We start from the raw sequence: 16,422 nt of genomic DNA, 5'->3' as shown, positions 1-16,422 counted from the left end.
CCTGGAGGTGATATAACTAGTGCCAAAATTCCACAGGAGTTCTAAGATGTGGAACAAGATAGAGAGCCTCAGGCAGAAGGTACAACATGCACAAAGTTTCCTGAGGTGTGGTGTAGAATAGGTGGTGTGGGTGGAATGAATGTTCTGTGGCTTCACACAAGTCCTGCAGGACATTCAAGGCTGGGTCAAGGTTTGTACTTGAGCCACAGGGAGGGCAGAGGGTGGAGGTCCCAGAATGGGGCTAAGGGGGAAGATGAGCTTGGCTTTTCACCATGGACCCCAGCAATTTCCTGTGGCTGGAAGACTATTTTTCACAGCTCCTTACCCTCAGGCCTCCTTTACATGGAGGAGTCAGGGCAAATGCAGGGAAGAACACTTGCTTAAGAAAAGCTTCTAGCCCAATGCTACTGGTGGCTCAACCCCTGTAAATCCTAGCTACTGAAAAGACTGAGATCAAAGTCATGGGTCAAAGCCAGCTCAGGGGAGGAAAGTTAGTGAGACTCTTCTTGCCGATGGACTACCAAAAGCCAGAAATGGAGCTGTGGCTCAAGTGGTAGAGTGCCAGACTTGAAGCAAAAATTAAAGAGACCGGAGCCCAGACCCTAAGTTCAAGCCCCAGTACTGGCATAGAAAAAATAAAGAAAAGCTTTCAGGAGTTCCTAGTCCACTGTGGTGAAAGTCCAAATCAGTTGGGTGCTGCTGGCTCATGTTTATCCTTCTAGCTCCTCAGGAGGCTGAGATCTGAGGATCATGGTTCAAAGCCAGCCTGGGCAGGAAAGTCCAGGAGACTCTGATCTCCAATGAATCACAGGAAAACTGGAAGTGGTACTGTGGCTCAAGTGGTAAGCTGAAAAGCTGAAGGGACAGTGCCCAGGCCCAGAGTTCTAGCCCCATGAGCAACACCTGTCCTGCTTGAACCTCACTCTGTGGCTCTAGGCAGAGTAATTTCCAGTGGGCCCCTAAGGGTCTCCCAATATCTACATGTCTTACAAGTCTTGAAAGCACCACTCTTTGGGAACCTTTGCCTACAGAGCGGGCCAAAGTATCAGAGAAGGATTTAGCCTTGGGGCACGGAGGACATGGGCCAGAATGGCATCAGAATGGCAACTGTCATGGGTGCAGTGTGGATCTGAGCAGTAAGTCAACATTTCAGACCAGGTTTCTGGGCCAGGAGGGGCAAGATCTGCAAGATGGCACAGCAGGTAATGCCTACTCACGGGGGCAAATTTGTCAAGCACACCTTGGGTGGGTGTTGAGTTGGGCTCATGAAAGACTCGTAGGCTCAGGAATCCACAGGTGGCTGGCTGCTGCTTGTAGCAGTGGCTATCCCAAGAGTCCCAGGGCTCAGAGCCCTGCTTTCCTCAACAATGTTCAGCGGCAGATGAAGGTCTGCAATCATGCACCGAGTAAAAACGTGTTCTTCCCTTGGTCCTGTACCCTATGCATGGATGGAGGTGCCGGTTCCATGGAATTTACTGCTATGGCCCAGACCCCTCAGCCCGAGAAGGAGTTGGGGAGAAATAACTTATGTGTCCAGAATTTACTATGACTGTGCCTCTCGACTGCCCCCAGTTCTAGCTCAACTCATCATTACAACCTACCTGTGTGTGTGTGTGTGTGTGTGTGTGTGTGTGTGTGTGTGTGTGTGTGTGTGTGTGTGTGTGTGTGTGTGTGCATGGGCACATCTTGGTACTAGGGCTTGAACTCAGGACCTGGGCTCTGTCCCTCACTTTTTCATTCAAGGCTAACAACTCTACCACCTGAGGCAGAGCTTTTCTTCCAGCTTTCAGGTGGTTACTGGGAAAGGAGAGTCTCACACACTTTAGAAAAGTGAGCTGGTGATAAGAAATGTACTCATTACCTTGCCCATGTAATTGTAACCCCTCTGTACAATATTTTCACACACAAAAAAAGATCCTACTGATACCAGAAAAAAAAAGAAAAGAAAAGTGAGCTGGGCTGCCTCTGAATGCCAATCCTTAGATCTCAGCCTCCTGAGGAGCTAGGAATATGAGAGCATGAGCTATTAACATCTGGCCACATTTTCCTTCTTGGCTAAGACAGTGTACCTCTCTCCCAGCCTAGCTCCCATCTACAGCTAACCTTCTTCCTCCTCCCCCTTCTCCTCCAGGCTTCAGAGGAAACATACCCTCCGGTGAGAACATAGTAATAGGATATTTGGCAGGTTTGAGCTTTATGTTCTCCACACAGTCAAGGGCTGCTGGGAGCTGATGTGGAGATCAGAGATCTAGGCCAGGGCAAGTAGACAGCTGTTAGAACAGAAGACAGTATGAAGAGACATCCTTGCAGCTGGATGCCAGTGGCTCATGCCTATAATCCTAGCTACTTAAGGCTGACACATGAGGATCAAGCAAGATTCAAAGCTAGCTTGGGTGGGCAGACTCTTATCTCCAATGAATCACCAAAAAGCTGAGAAGTAGAGCTACTGTAGTACAACTGGTAGACCATGAGCCTTCCACAAACAAGCTAAAGGATACCACCTAGGCTCTGAGCTCAAGCCCTGGTAAACACACACACACACACACACACACACACACACACACACACACTAACATCCTTAGCAGGTGCCAGTGTCTCATACCAGCAATCCTAGCTACTCAAGAGGCTGAGCTCTTAAGATGGCAGCTTGAAGCCAGCCCAGGCAGAAAAGTTCGTGAGACGCTTATCTCCACTAAACTACTAAAAAAGATGAAATGTGAGCTGTGGTTCAAGTGGTAGAGTGTTAGATTTGAGCAAAGGAAACTCAGTGCCTAGGCCCTGAGTTCCAGCTCTTAGAGATTTTTTTTTAAAAAAGACACTTTCACCTCCCCTCCCGCCCCCGCCGTCAGGCCCTAAATCCAGATATTGGTCATCCTAGATCTCACTTCCACTCTTGCCACTTCTACAGCCCCACCACAAGTGGCCTGTTTCTGGCCAGCTCTGTGTTAAGATGTGAACGTACACAATGGGGGCCTACCAAGGTCAAGGCTAATGCCTAGAACATTGAGGTATTGGCCATACCAGTCTCTCCTACCCCAATTCCCTGGCCCTGGAATCTAAAGTCTGTGCCTCAGTGTTCTGGGCATCCAGAATTCTCTAGAAGGATTTGAGAGGCCCAGCTAAGGCTGGAAGATTGACTTGCCTGCGATAATGTATGTTGACATTTCCTAGACACCAACAGACACTTCCAAGCCATCTTGGCCTCACCTCCAATGTAGCCCGGAATCCTTCTTGCTTGGGTGGCCTTCAGTCCCCTATGAAGCTGGAGTTGGCCAGAGCCACTGGCAACTCCCTTCCCCCACTCACTGCCAGCCTGCTGAGAGGGACATGCAGCCAGAGGTCTAGAAGAGGAAAAGGGCAGGACATCCCATGTCTAAGTTCCCCACCCACAGACAGGCAATACTTTATTGCAGCTGGCCTGGCTGACCCAGAATCCCCTGCAGGAGGCCAAAGATTTGGACATCTGGACTTGGGCCCCAAAGAAAAGTTTGAACTCAGGTCTCTGGCAATTTAGGACTCATTGTAGACCCAGATAGGAGGCTATAGGCAAGGGTGGTGTGGAGAAGGACCACCATCCGAGGTCAGAAAGAGGCAGACAGTCACCCAGGAAGCGGACAGAGAAAGATGAGGAAAATACACACACACACACACACACACACACACACACACACACATACACACACACACACACACACACACAAATATGGCACTGGTGTCTCACACCTGTCATCCTAGCTACTCAGGAGGTTGAGGTCAAAGCCAGCCAGCCAGCACAGAAATGTCTGTGAAACTCTTATCTCCAATGAACCAACAAATAGCCAGAAATGAGCTGTACCTCAAGTGTTAGAGCACCAACTTTGAGCACAGAAGCATAGGAACTTCACCTAGGCCCTGAGTTCAAGACCCAGGTCTTCTACATCCAAACACACAGACACAGACACACACAGACACACACACGAACACACAGACATACACACTGGTAGCCCAAAGCCTCAGCAGTCCCTGAGCACCCTGAATATTCCACCCCAGAGATGATGGCACTACCATCATAGACCAACTGTAGACAAAACTCAGAGCCTCTCACATGTCTGGAATGGTTCACAACACATCATGGCATTTCTACTGTACAGTTATGCAGAAAATTCAGCTACCTTTTGTTTGGTTGTAGGTTATGGAGTTTGAGCTTTGGGCCTGCCAGCAGGGCCTCAGCTCTTCAGATGAAGTTGTGTGTTCTACCACTGGAGCCACAGCACCACATCCAATTTTCTGGTGGTTCATTGGAGATAAAGTCTCACAGACTTTCCTGCCGAAGCTGGCGTTGAACCGTGATCCTTAGATATCAGCCTCCTGAGTAGCTAGGATGACAGTTGTGAGCCACTGGCTGTGCCCGGCTACAACCAACTTCTTTTTTTTTTTTTTTCAGCTTTCTTTCTTTCTTTTTTTATTGTGAAAATACTGTACAGAGGGGTTACAATTACATGGGCAAGATAAGCAGTACATATCTTATCAAGCATTGTAGCCTCCTCCTTTGTTTCCCCTTCCTATCCCTTCCCAGCTTTCCCCTATCCCTTAACCAACCCTTCCCCCCCCGCCCACGAAAGTTGTAAAGTTCTTTTTTGATATGACAACTTGTACTTCTCATTGATGCAAGGGTCAGCCTGTATACTTACTTAAATGACTTGTTTTTTCCCCTTCCCCTCCACAAATTATACCACAATTAAATACAGTGAAAGCAGGGGTTGTACTGTGGGCAAGGGACATACAAAGCAACAAAGAAATAATCTTATAAATGTGTTAGAAACAAATGCTTGAAAGAAAAAAAAAACATTTAAATATAAACCTTAGGGTTCATTTTCCTAACATCACCTTATCTAACCTTTTCTGCTTGACTCATATATATACTAAATATTGCAAATAAAGGAAACCATGGGACCTAAGTTTCTTTGGGCTTGGCTTACTTCACTTAATATAATTTTTTCCAAGTCTTTCCATTTCCTAACAAATGAGGCAATGTCATTCTTTCTGATGGAGGCATAGAATTCCATGGTGTATATATACAACATTTTCTTGATCTATTCATCTACTGAGGGGCATCTGGGTTGGTTCCATATCTTAGCTATGGTAAATAATGCTGTAATAAACATAGTTGTGCTGGTAGCTTTAGTGTGGTCTTGTTTGTAAACATTTGGGTAAATGCCCAAAAGTGGGATTCGTGGGTCATAGGGGTGATCTATGTGGAGTCTTTTGAAGAACCTCCATACTACTTTCCAAAGTGGTTGAACAAGTTTACACTCCCACCAACAATGAAGTAAGGTTCCCTTCTGTCCACATCCCCTCCAGCATCTGTTGTTATTAGAGTTCTTGATTTTTGCCATTCTAACTGGGGTGAGGTAGTATCTTAATGTTGTTTTGATTTGCAACCCTACTACTATCTCTTGCAAGCAAGGAAGGGGTATCTTTCTTTCATGTTTGGTTTTTGTTTTTTATTTTGGTTGAGGGGCTTGAACTCAGGGCTTGGTTACTGTCCCTGATGTCTAATTTTCCTCAAGGCCAGTGCTCTACCATTTGAGCCACAGTGCCACTTCCAGTTAGAGATTGGAGATGAGTATCTGGAGGGACTTTCCTGCCTGGCTGGGAAATGAGATCCTCTGGATCTCAGCCTCCTGAGTGGACAGGAAGACACATGTGAGATGACAGGTGTGAGCCATCGGCTCATGGTTTAAGGTGTCTGAAGGACTAGACACCTTAAGCCAAAAATGGCAAAAACTCCCATTCTCTTGGATTGGAAAAATTAACATTTTGAAAATGGCAATACTTCCCAAGGCTATCTACAAATTCAATGTGATACCTATCAAAATTCCAACCTCATTCTTCAAGGAAATAGAAGAGGCAATCCAAAAATTCATATGGAACAATAAAAGACCCCGAATAGCAAAAACGCTCCTCAACAGAAAGAACCCTGCTGGAAGAATATCAATACCAAATTTCAACCTCTACTATAAAGCCATAGTAATCAAAACAGCTTGGTACTGGCACAAGAACAGACCTCAGGACCAATGGAATAGAATTGAAAACCCAGAAATGAACCTAAAGAACTACAGCTATCTAATCTTTGATAAGGGAGCTAAAAAAATAGAATGGAAGAAAGACAGCTAAAAAAATAGAATGGAAGAAAGACAGCCTCTTCAGTAAATGGTGCTGGCAAAATTGGTTAACTACTTGTAGAAAACTAAAGCTAGATCCTTATATATCACCCTGCACCAGAATCAACTCCAAATGGATCAAAGACCTCGGAGTCAAAGCAGACTCTCGGAAAACATTACAGGATGGAATAGGAGAAACCCTAGGTCTCCTTGGCGCAGGCCAAAATGTTCTTAATAGAGACCCAGAAACACAACAAATCAAAGAAAGGTTGGAGAAAAGGGATTGCATGAAGTTGCAGAGCTTTTGCATGGCAAAGGACATAGCTAGCAAGACCAATAGAAAGCCTACGGATTGGGAGAAGATCTTCACTGAGCCATACAATGGACAAGTGTCTCATATCTAAAATATACTTGGAACTCAAAAAATTAGATCCCCCACCAACAAATCCTCAAAGAAACAACTGCCCAATAAATAAGTGGGATAAAGACTTAAAGAGAAACTTTTCTGAAGCAGAAAGAAGTATGGCCAATACACACATGAAGAAATGCTCAACCTCCCTAGCCATAAAAGGAGTACATTTCTTATCAAGCATTGTAGCCTCCTATGCAGCCACCTTCTTATACCAAGGGAAAACCCAACTCATCAAGACACAAACCAAATGTAACCCTACACTTCAGACTTTGTCACCAGCATCCAAAACCATTCTTCCATGGATGGAGAGCATATAATTGACAATACCATTCCACCCCAGATCCCATTCACCCACTCCCTGTCTGCCATAGCCAAAACCTCTGGAGTTCTTGGTAAGGCACCACCTACCCTGCTTTGGCTTCACACTGGGGTAAACCTGGGGACTTATTAGAAATGTCTGTACTGTGAGGTCAGCATCTGGTCTCAGAACCACAGAAACACTACTACTTCACCATCTCTTGCAAGCAAGGAAGGGGTGTCTTTCTTTCTTGTTCGGTTTCTGAATTTTTTTTTGTTTTGTTTTGGTTGAGGGGCTTGAACTCAGGGCTTGGGTACTGTCCCTGATGTCTAATTTTCCTCAAGGCCAGTGCTCTAACACTTGAGCCACAGTGCCACTTCGGGTTGGAGATTGGAGATGAGGCTCTGGAGGGACTTTCCTGCCTGGCTGAGAAATGAGATCCTCTGGATCTCAGCCTCCCGAGTGGGCAGGATGACAGGTGTGGGATGACAGGTATGAGATGACAAGTGTGAGCCACTGGCTCATGGCTTAAGGTGTCTAGTCCTTCAGAATTTCCACCTAGTCCTTCTCTAGACACTACCACCTAGACACCCCTCTACCTCCTTCAGGGAAAGCAAAGGGAGGCTAGAATCTGGGTGGGGTCATGGGGATTAAAGGGCCCACTCCACATCACTAACCCCCTCTAAGCTCCCATCTGCCTCCTCTGGATTGCCTGGTCTTCCAGGGTGGATCAGACCCACAAGGAGTTCTGGGGCCTGCCCTATGTCCCCGTGCCCCACCCAACCGATACCTGAGGACTTCTTGGGCCAGCTGCGCCATGTCCCGGTGGAAGACGTTGGGAGGGTTGCTGATAACCAGGCCCAGGGGTACCCAGGGCAGAAGGAGTGTCCAGCTCCCCTCTGTCAAAGGAGACACAAAGCACAGATGGATCTACTAAGAGATTCAGTGCATCTACCTGTCACGAAAGGTCCCTGGGAGAAGTGTTTTATGGTGACAGCCCTGGGGCCTGACCTCAGGGCCCGGCACTGTCCCTGACTTTCTGTGTCTACAGGGGAGTGCCCTTTCACCTGAGCCATGGTGCCACTTCCAGCTTTTACTGTGTATGCAGGACCTAGGAATTGAACCCATGCTTTCCTGTGTGCTAGGCAGCTCTACCTCTAGGATGCAATCCCAGCCCTGGATAGCTGTTCTTCTGTGATCCCTCGGGCCTGTCTTGGGACAGTCTCGCACATCTATACCAAGTCTCTCACCAGCAGCCCTGGCTGGAAATGAACACGCTCTGCTATGTTGCCCATCATCTGTAGCACCTTTGTTGTCTGTGCTTCCTACAGATCCTCCTTGTTAAGCAAGACCCCTTTTCAAGTGCTGTCTCCAAGAAGCCCTTTCTGATCACCTTGGAAAAGCTGGAGCCTCTCCGCTGTGCAGGCTGCCAGCCTTGTCAGACTCTGCCCTCCAGCCAGTGTGTGTTGAGAATGCATGAAGGGGAAGGCCTGGATTCCACCACCGGATTTCTGAAGGCCCTGATACACCACCCAGGGGCAGGTGTTGTATCACACTCCGTGAGAGGGGCTCGAGGACTGGGCAATCTGTGGGCAACATGACAGGGCCATTTCTTTTTGTGGGCTTGAACTGAGGATCTGGGAGCTGTTTCTCTGAGTTTTATTGCTCATGGCTGCTGCTCTACCACTTGAGCCACAGCTCCACTTCTGGCTTTTTGGTGGTTCCATGGAGAGAAGTGTCTCTCTCGCTTTCCAGCTTATGGCTGGCTTTGATCCTTGATCCTCAGATCTCTGCATCCCAAGTCACCAGGATGTCAGGCTTGACCCTGAGCCAGAGGTGACGGGCACCAAAGGCTTTTTGGTTTTTGTTTGCTTCCGTTTATCTCCTGTGAACTAGCAAGCCCAAGTTAAAATAATCAGTTACAGGGGATCAAATTCCTCCCCTAGGTCGGTTAATCCAGGCAGATAAAATGTCTTTGGAAAAGGCTAGTCTGAGTTGGCTTAGGGATGTTTGTGTGTGTGGGTGTTAGGGATACCTATCCTCATCTACGTGATGCCTCCTCCTCCCAGCAGGGAGTGCATCCAGGATCCTGACCCCAAGGGAGGTGGATGAGGGAGGGTACCTAAGGTCACATCCAGGGGGATGATCCGAATTCTGTCCTGCACTGATAAAGCCTGGACAGATAAAGGAGAGAAGGAGAGGGTTATTGGAACAAGAAAGTGAGCCCCTACCTTTGGCTACATGTACCAGCAAGAAAACTGAATACATCTTTCTTGGTAGTCAGAAAAAAGATGTACACTATTCATTTATTTTATGTTTGTGTTAGTCCTAGGGCTTGGATTCAGGGCCTGGGTGTTATCCCTTAGCTTCTTTTGTTCAAGGTTGAGGCTCTACTAACTGAGCCTCAGCACCACATCTGGCTTTTTTGTGTGTGGTTTTGGGGAGCTAGGTGGTTTATGGGAGATAAGAATCTCCTGGACTTTCCTGCCCGGGCTGCTCTGAGTCACATCCATCAGATCTCAGCCTCCCAAAGAGCCAGAATGATGGGTGGGAGCCATGAGCTCCTGACTGCCGCCATCCATTTATAATCCCTTAGGCCCAGAGCCAGGCTACCTATACTACCCCTCCTTGTTGGGAGTAGGAAGCAGACATGAGTGGGTTTGATACTTCAACAACCTACCTATCTTTGAGCATTGTTCTGGGTCAGTCTGATGGAGGCTTCGTCCTTATCCACAGCAATGACATGGCTCTGTCACAAGAACAAATGTCCCCCCGGGAGGCGTCAGGTCTGTGGTCTTTCCTCTGAACCCCGCCACCCTAACCAAAACGACACTCCCCAGCAAAGCGTAGTACACACAGAGTGTTTTTATTGTCTTATACCCAGGGTCTCGTCAGATACGTGGGGGTATAGGTCAGAGGCCCGGAATTGTGCTGGCAGGGGGACAAGGCGACACCTTCTCATCCACTTTCCTTCAACAGTGTAGCAGAGGGATGTGGGCAAGGACTGATGGGATAGACAATGAATAACCATCACGGTCTAGCCAGGGCACAGAGGGGCTTACCTCAAGGGGCTGGTTCAACAGGCTGGGCAAACAGCTCCTGACCCACAGCCCACCTCCAGAATGAGAGGGCCACCTTGGGTTCCAGCCACATGGGAATGCTGGGCCACCTCCTCCAGCATTCTACCAATTCCTGCGAGAGAGAAAGAGAGAGGGAGAGAGAAGAGACAGAGAGGGAGAGAGAGAGACAGAGGTCCAGAATTACACTTAAGCCAGGTGCCGGTGGCTCGGACCTATAATCCTACCTACACAAGAGGCTGAGATGTGAAGATGGTGGTTCATAGCTGGCTCCAGAGGAATGTCTGTGAGACTCTTATCCTCAAAGAACCAACAGAAAACCGGAAGTGATGCTGTGGCTCAGGGGGTAGAGTACTAGCCTTGTTCTGAGGAGCTCAGGGATAGCATCCAGGCCCAGAATTCAATCCCCACAAATGACAAGAAGTGGACTTCCCACACAAGAAGGGACTGAATAACACACAGGGTCCTAGGAAGCCTGGCAGAGAAATCAGGCCAAGATTCCTCTCAGCTGGGGTCATGAGTAGGTCACCTGGCTTCTCCATGACTCATTTTCCCCAGCTGGAAAAATGAATAGAGTGAAAAATCCCTTCCGCATGGGGACAGGGTAATGATGAAAGGCAGCCATGTTTTGTTTCATAATCCCACACCTGTTGCTTGATTAATAACAGACCCCATCTGAGCCCTTTCCCGGCAACTTCCTGTCATATGCTCACAGAATTGTTGAGAACTGTATCTGACACCTGCTCCCTCTGTGCCTGGCCCTGCTCCAGAGACACCTCTGTATTAGTCCCTTATTTACTCACAACTGTCCTATGAGGAGACTTAGGTCCAATGGTGGACATCCAACCCAGAGCTTCACCTGTGGTCAAGAATCGGCTGCCGTGAACTAAGAGTTTGGGACAATCCATCTAAAATGATGACTGAGCAGGGCACTAAATGTCTACCACCACCACTACCTCCCCCCACCCCCCACATACACACAAACACACCTCCACCATCCTTTGCAGGCAAAGATGTTTTACTTTCTTTCTTTTTGTTGGTTGTGGGGCTTGAACTCTGGGCCTGGGTTCTATCCCTGACCTCTTCAGCGCAAGTCCAGCACTCTACTACTTGAGCCACAGCACCACTTCCGGTTTTCTGGTGCTTTATTGGAGAGAAGAGTCTGAGGGTCTTTCCTGCCCAAGCTGGCTTTTACCATGATCCTAAGATTCAGCTCCTGAGTACTTAGGATGAGAGCCATGAGCCACTGGCACCCGGCCAAAGAGGCTTTTCTATGCCTGTCATCCTATCCCCTCAGGAGACTGAGATCTGAGGACTGCACTTGGATGCAACCCTTGGCAGCAAAGTCATTGAAAACTCTTATCTCCAATTAAACACCCAAAAACCTTGCAAGTGGAGCTGTGGCTCAAATGGTAGAGTGCTAGCTTTGAGCATGAAACCAGGGATGGGACCCAGGCCCTAGTTTTAAGCTTTTTCTAGCATAGACACACCCAAGAAAAGGAAGCAGGTGAGCACACGGGAGTTCAAAGCTCACACACAATACTCAAGACTCACAGAATAGACCCCATCCTGCTCTGAGTCTCTAGATTCTATGTACTAGATCATGGCAGGCTGAGATGGGACTGACCATGCACCAAGTCAGGACATTCAAGTACAATCCATACTGAGGATCCCATGACCTCATCAAGGACTCAAGATCTCTCACTGTCCTGCCTTGACACTGGGCAGTCAGGTGAGATCTAGTTATCCAAACAAAGGATATGGGAATGAATGAATTTCTCAGCCAAGGGATGCAGACTGGAGGGCTCTAGGTCCCTCTCTCTCAGGGAGGAGAAAGGGGCTGATCCATCTCAGGAATGTTCCTGGGTTGTGAGTATCCTCAAAGAAACAACCCTGCTCCCACCCCAGTGCCTCCTGATTTCCCACTAGCCTCAACCTTCAGTCGGCCCCTCCCACATCTGCCATCTAGACTAAAGGGTGAGCCAGCAAAGAGACCCACCTCTACCTCTGAGAATGGCAGTCAGGGGGCCGTAGAATCCCCTAGAGGAAGTCTGGGGGCAACACGGGTCTGACTCTTGCCCTCATTCCCTGGGTGTCCTGTTCCAGTGGCACGCTTACCTCTGTCTCTGGTCGAGGAATGAACACTGGGGGTGTCACCTTCAGATTGAGCCAGCAAAAGTGCCAGTGCCCATGGATGTACTGCACAGGCATCCTGCAGTGGACGACAGCCAGGTTTTCAATGGTGAAACCAGAGTGCCAGGACTTTTAATAGCCATGTGGCTGGGTCGAAGATTCTATCACTGATGGTCTAGGCCTGAGTCACTGGATCTGGGATTGTCCTCCCTCTTCATCTCCCTGCTAATCCCTTGCCACCCCCCTCTAGACACTCCCTCAACCTATACCTCCCTAGCGCTTGGACAGTATCTTCTTATCTGACCAGAAAATAAACTCCATGAGCCAGGGGAAATTGAAACTCTGTGACCCACCCTGAGTCCTAGGGTCTACCCGAGGCTACTTCCCTCTGCAGTCAGCGACCACTCAGATTTGTATGTCATGAAGTTGCTGATGTCATGAATGGGTCAGTGGCTTGGTCCTACACACTAGCTTTAGGCTCTGGAACTGTCCCCACAGAGATTGTGAATGGTTGGCTCCCTTGATCTAGGGACTCCAAACCAAGGCTTGCATGCTCCCTTCTTCCTTCCTTTCCTCCTTTTCTCCCTCCATCCTTCCCTCCTCTCTTTCTCTTTCCTTTCTTTGTGTCACTCCTGGGCATGAACTCAGAGCCTGGGTGCTGTCCCTGAGCCTTTTTACTCAAGGCCAACAGTCTACAGCTTGAGCTGCTAATCCACTTCTGGCATTTTCTTTTTGGTAGTCAGTTGGAGATAAAGAGTCTCAAGCCTCCTAAGTAGCTAGGATGACAGGTGTGAGGCACCAGCATCCAGCTCAAACCAAGATTTCTTCATGTGCTGTGGAACCAGCACTGGAACCTTTCATCGTGTATGACTCCAACTCTCTCTCCCCCAGGAACTGGCACACACTGTAACGTTTTGTTAGATAAATAGATGAGCATCTGTCTATGACAATACTACAGAAAAGTCCCATCCAACTCAGGTAAGCATCCTGGGTGGGGGTAAAGCCTGATGTAGCTCTCCCACAGTTCTCCCTCCTCCCTCTTCCCACCCTCCTGGTGCCACCGCACTTAACTCTTTTGGTTCCAAGGACGTGAGCCATGTACTCACTGTATTCTGGGGTCTCTAGGATGACTATCTTCTCAAAGATCTCTGTCCAGCCACTGACCAGCTGTATGGCACTCTATTCCCCACTCAGCTGTGAACAAGGTTGTCCTGAGTTGAAAGCTTGGCTCAAGGGGCCTCCTCTGCACTCCCTAGTGCCAGACTGGATGGTCCACCATATCCGGCCCCCAATTTTCATGTTGCAGAAAAGGATCCCTGAGGCATCCTGGGTCTCTGAATCTCCCAGAGTCCAGTACAGGTCCTGGGAATTGTCTCTGCTCACAGCAATCAGGCTGCAGATGGCAAGGTCACAATCTCTGCTCCCCACAACATTCTCGAATGTAGTGATCACCCTAGAGAGAGCCGGAGGAGAATCGGCAGCTGCTGGAGAAAGGCAGTCAAGGCACGGCGTGCATATCAGGAGACCATTTGGCTCCGCAACTCTGCTTGTGCTGCTTGAATATCATTGTTTGGTGGCTGAAATGGTCCTTCTCATTTGACCCATTATCCCAAGCATTAGTAGAAATTGCCAGCTTCAAGGAAAAAACCCTGGAAAAGCTGGCATTTCAACTTGTCCCAATCAAACTTAAAGGGTTCCAAAGTCAGTGGTCCCCTTTTCCTTCCAGACAGCCTACAGTAGGTTACAGAAAATGGCATTCAGAGAGCCCTAGCTAACAGCCATGTCCTGATACCAAGCAGGCTCCAGCAGGGGCAAACACTTGCCTACCATTGCCTAGCTGGAAACAGCCCAGGAGGGACACAGATTGGAGTCTGCAGGACTCCAGGTAGGACTACCCACCAGTGCACTGCCCCTAGAGTGAATCCACGCCACCACTGGGGGACGGAGCCCCCTCCCCAGATGCCCACTTACATGGTCAATACCCTGGGTAAGATTCTCCTCTCATCCTCAGTCGTGGTGAACCATCTGCTATGTCACACCGTTCATCACTTCCCAGACCCTCCTAGATTCACAGCCCCTGCCCTACTACCTCCCATCTAATTCCCTATTTATGTTTGGCAGACTCATTCCCAACCTTGAATTAGCTCCAACTATACACACCAGAGCAGACTGTCTGGCTGGAAGAGTGCGGCTGTGATCACAGTAGCCTCATGAGCCTTCTGGCTAAAGACAGAAGGGCAGGTGTCCACTCTGGTCTGCGGTTCACACAGGCCTCCTAGAAGAGACCCACGCAGGTCCAGCAGCTACTGTGGGCTGCAGAAAAGGGGAAGAAAGAGGTGGAAAGGAACATCTACTGAGACCTTCTCTAAAGGAGCCATGAAACGGTGAAAGAGAAAACAAAAATTATGGCTGGGCTCATACTGGACATTAATTGAAAAAGAATAACAAATACACACATACACACAAATAAAATGCTTTTGCTCTTTTTAGACAAGGTGACTGTACAATGAGAAAGATTATATCTCTCTCTCTCTCTCTTTCTCTCTCTCTCTCTGTCTCTTTCTCTCTCTCTCTCTCTCTCGCACGCACACACACGCACACACACACACACACACACACACACACACACACACACACACACACACACACACAGATTCAGAGCAGTGTCTCTCCTGAGTTTGTTGGTTTCTCACCTGGGCAATGTACTAGCTGGAGCACAGGGGTTCCCTTGTCAGAACCAAGGGATCTCACCCAAGGGGAACAATGCTCTCATAATGCAGAAGGGCCAGACCCTTCCCATTGGTAACAACAAGCCTTGACTCCCCATTCACCAAAACCCTAGACCAGGATGCTGGGTGAAGGAGTTCCGAGACACGTGGCTTCTCAGAGCCTGGACAGAAAACAAAGCAGGTGCCTCCAGAAAGGTGTCTGACCTGGGGTGGGGGCGTTGTTGGGGACTTTGATGGGGTCCTAAAGGCTATATACATGGATGGACTCCCTACTTCCCTCCTACATACTTCTGGGCAACGTGGCAAATTCTTGGTGAGGACTAGGAGACTAGATGGACTGGTAGCACTAGCAGAAGCTGGCAGAACTGGGAAATGTGATCACCCAGTCAGAACTGTTGAATGCTGGGGTTGGTGTACAGGCCGGTTATATGTGTGTCAGAGGGGGTGTGTTTTTCTCCCAAATACCCACCTTCTATCTGACCCCAGTGCCCTCACCTCTGTAGTGGGCTCTTCTGGGAATGACCTCAGGTGAAAGGGTGACTGAGCGCAGAAGACAAGGGCTCACACAACAACGGAGTCTATCTTCTGCATCCAACAACCCCTGCCCAGCAAAAGGGAAAAGAACCTAGAAGGTAGGTGTGGAGGTGCAGCTCCCCACCTCTGACTAAAGCCACCAGGTTCCCACCAGGGAGAGGTAGGGTGCAGATGCACAGCTGTGTGGTTCCCACTGCTCCAGGCCAGGGGTTCTGTGGTGTCCCCTCCTCCCCATCCCTGCAGCTCCCCTTTTCCTGGAACACTGGCCACTAGGGATGAGGGTGGGATCCTCAGGTGGACACCCACCTCCACCCCCCACCCCTGGGGTGCATTTGTGGCAGAGCCAGGACAGACTGTGGGGCACGGTGGAGGCACAGGCAGGGCAGGATGGGGAGGCAAGAGGCAAGGGTCTGGGCCGCGAGGGTGGGGAGGAAGGGTAGAGTGGGGGATGGGGTTTACAGGGGGGGTTGTGGAGTGCGGGAGCTCAGGTCGGCCACTCAAGTGTGCTGCTGGAAGAAGCTGTAGGCTGCGATTCCGTGTGGCGCCAGGAGTCTGAGAACCGAGGGCTGGAACCAAGTCAGGGCCACCAGCAGGCCAGGGGCGCAACATCTCCGCCAGGTGACTGCTAGAGGCTCCGTGGGTCCCAGCCAGCAGCGCCATGTTTGAAACCCAGCGCGGGCGCGTGGTGTAGCTGTGCGCAGCCTCTGCTCTTCCTCAGCCACCACCGCAGACTCAGCGGCCTCCTAACCTGTGGCCGCCGCCGCCTCAGCAGCCACTGCCTCTGCCGTGCTCCCCGCACCGGGACCTCAGACTCAGGGCCACCATGGCTGGGCGCCTCCGAGGGGCTGCGTGTGGCGATGTGCGTGCCTTGCAGCTCCACATGCTCTGCGCTCCCGGCCAGGACCCACACTATGATCGGAGCACCCGCCAGCCACTGAAGCCGTTTCCACGCGTGCTAGTGCTCATGCTCGCTCTTCTCCCAGCTCTCTCTCTGCCCCACACTCCTCTCCTGGGCCACCCACCCCTGCTGCACACACACCGATGCCCCTGGAGCTCCTGGCCATTGCTGCCACCAAAGTGTGCTCCTGGGCCCCGC

The sequence above is a fragment of the Dipodomys merriami genome, unplaced genomic scaffold (assembly GCF_024711535.1).
Source record: "Dipodomys merriami isolate MVZ:Mamm:240054 unplaced genomic scaffold, mDipMer1.0.p SCAF_2127, whole genome shotgun sequence".
In the NCBI taxonomy this organism is placed as follows: domain Eukaryota; kingdom Metazoa; phylum Chordata; class Mammalia; order Rodentia; family Heteromyidae; genus Dipodomys; species Dipodomys merriami.
This window is presented reverse-complemented; position numbering follows the sequence as displayed.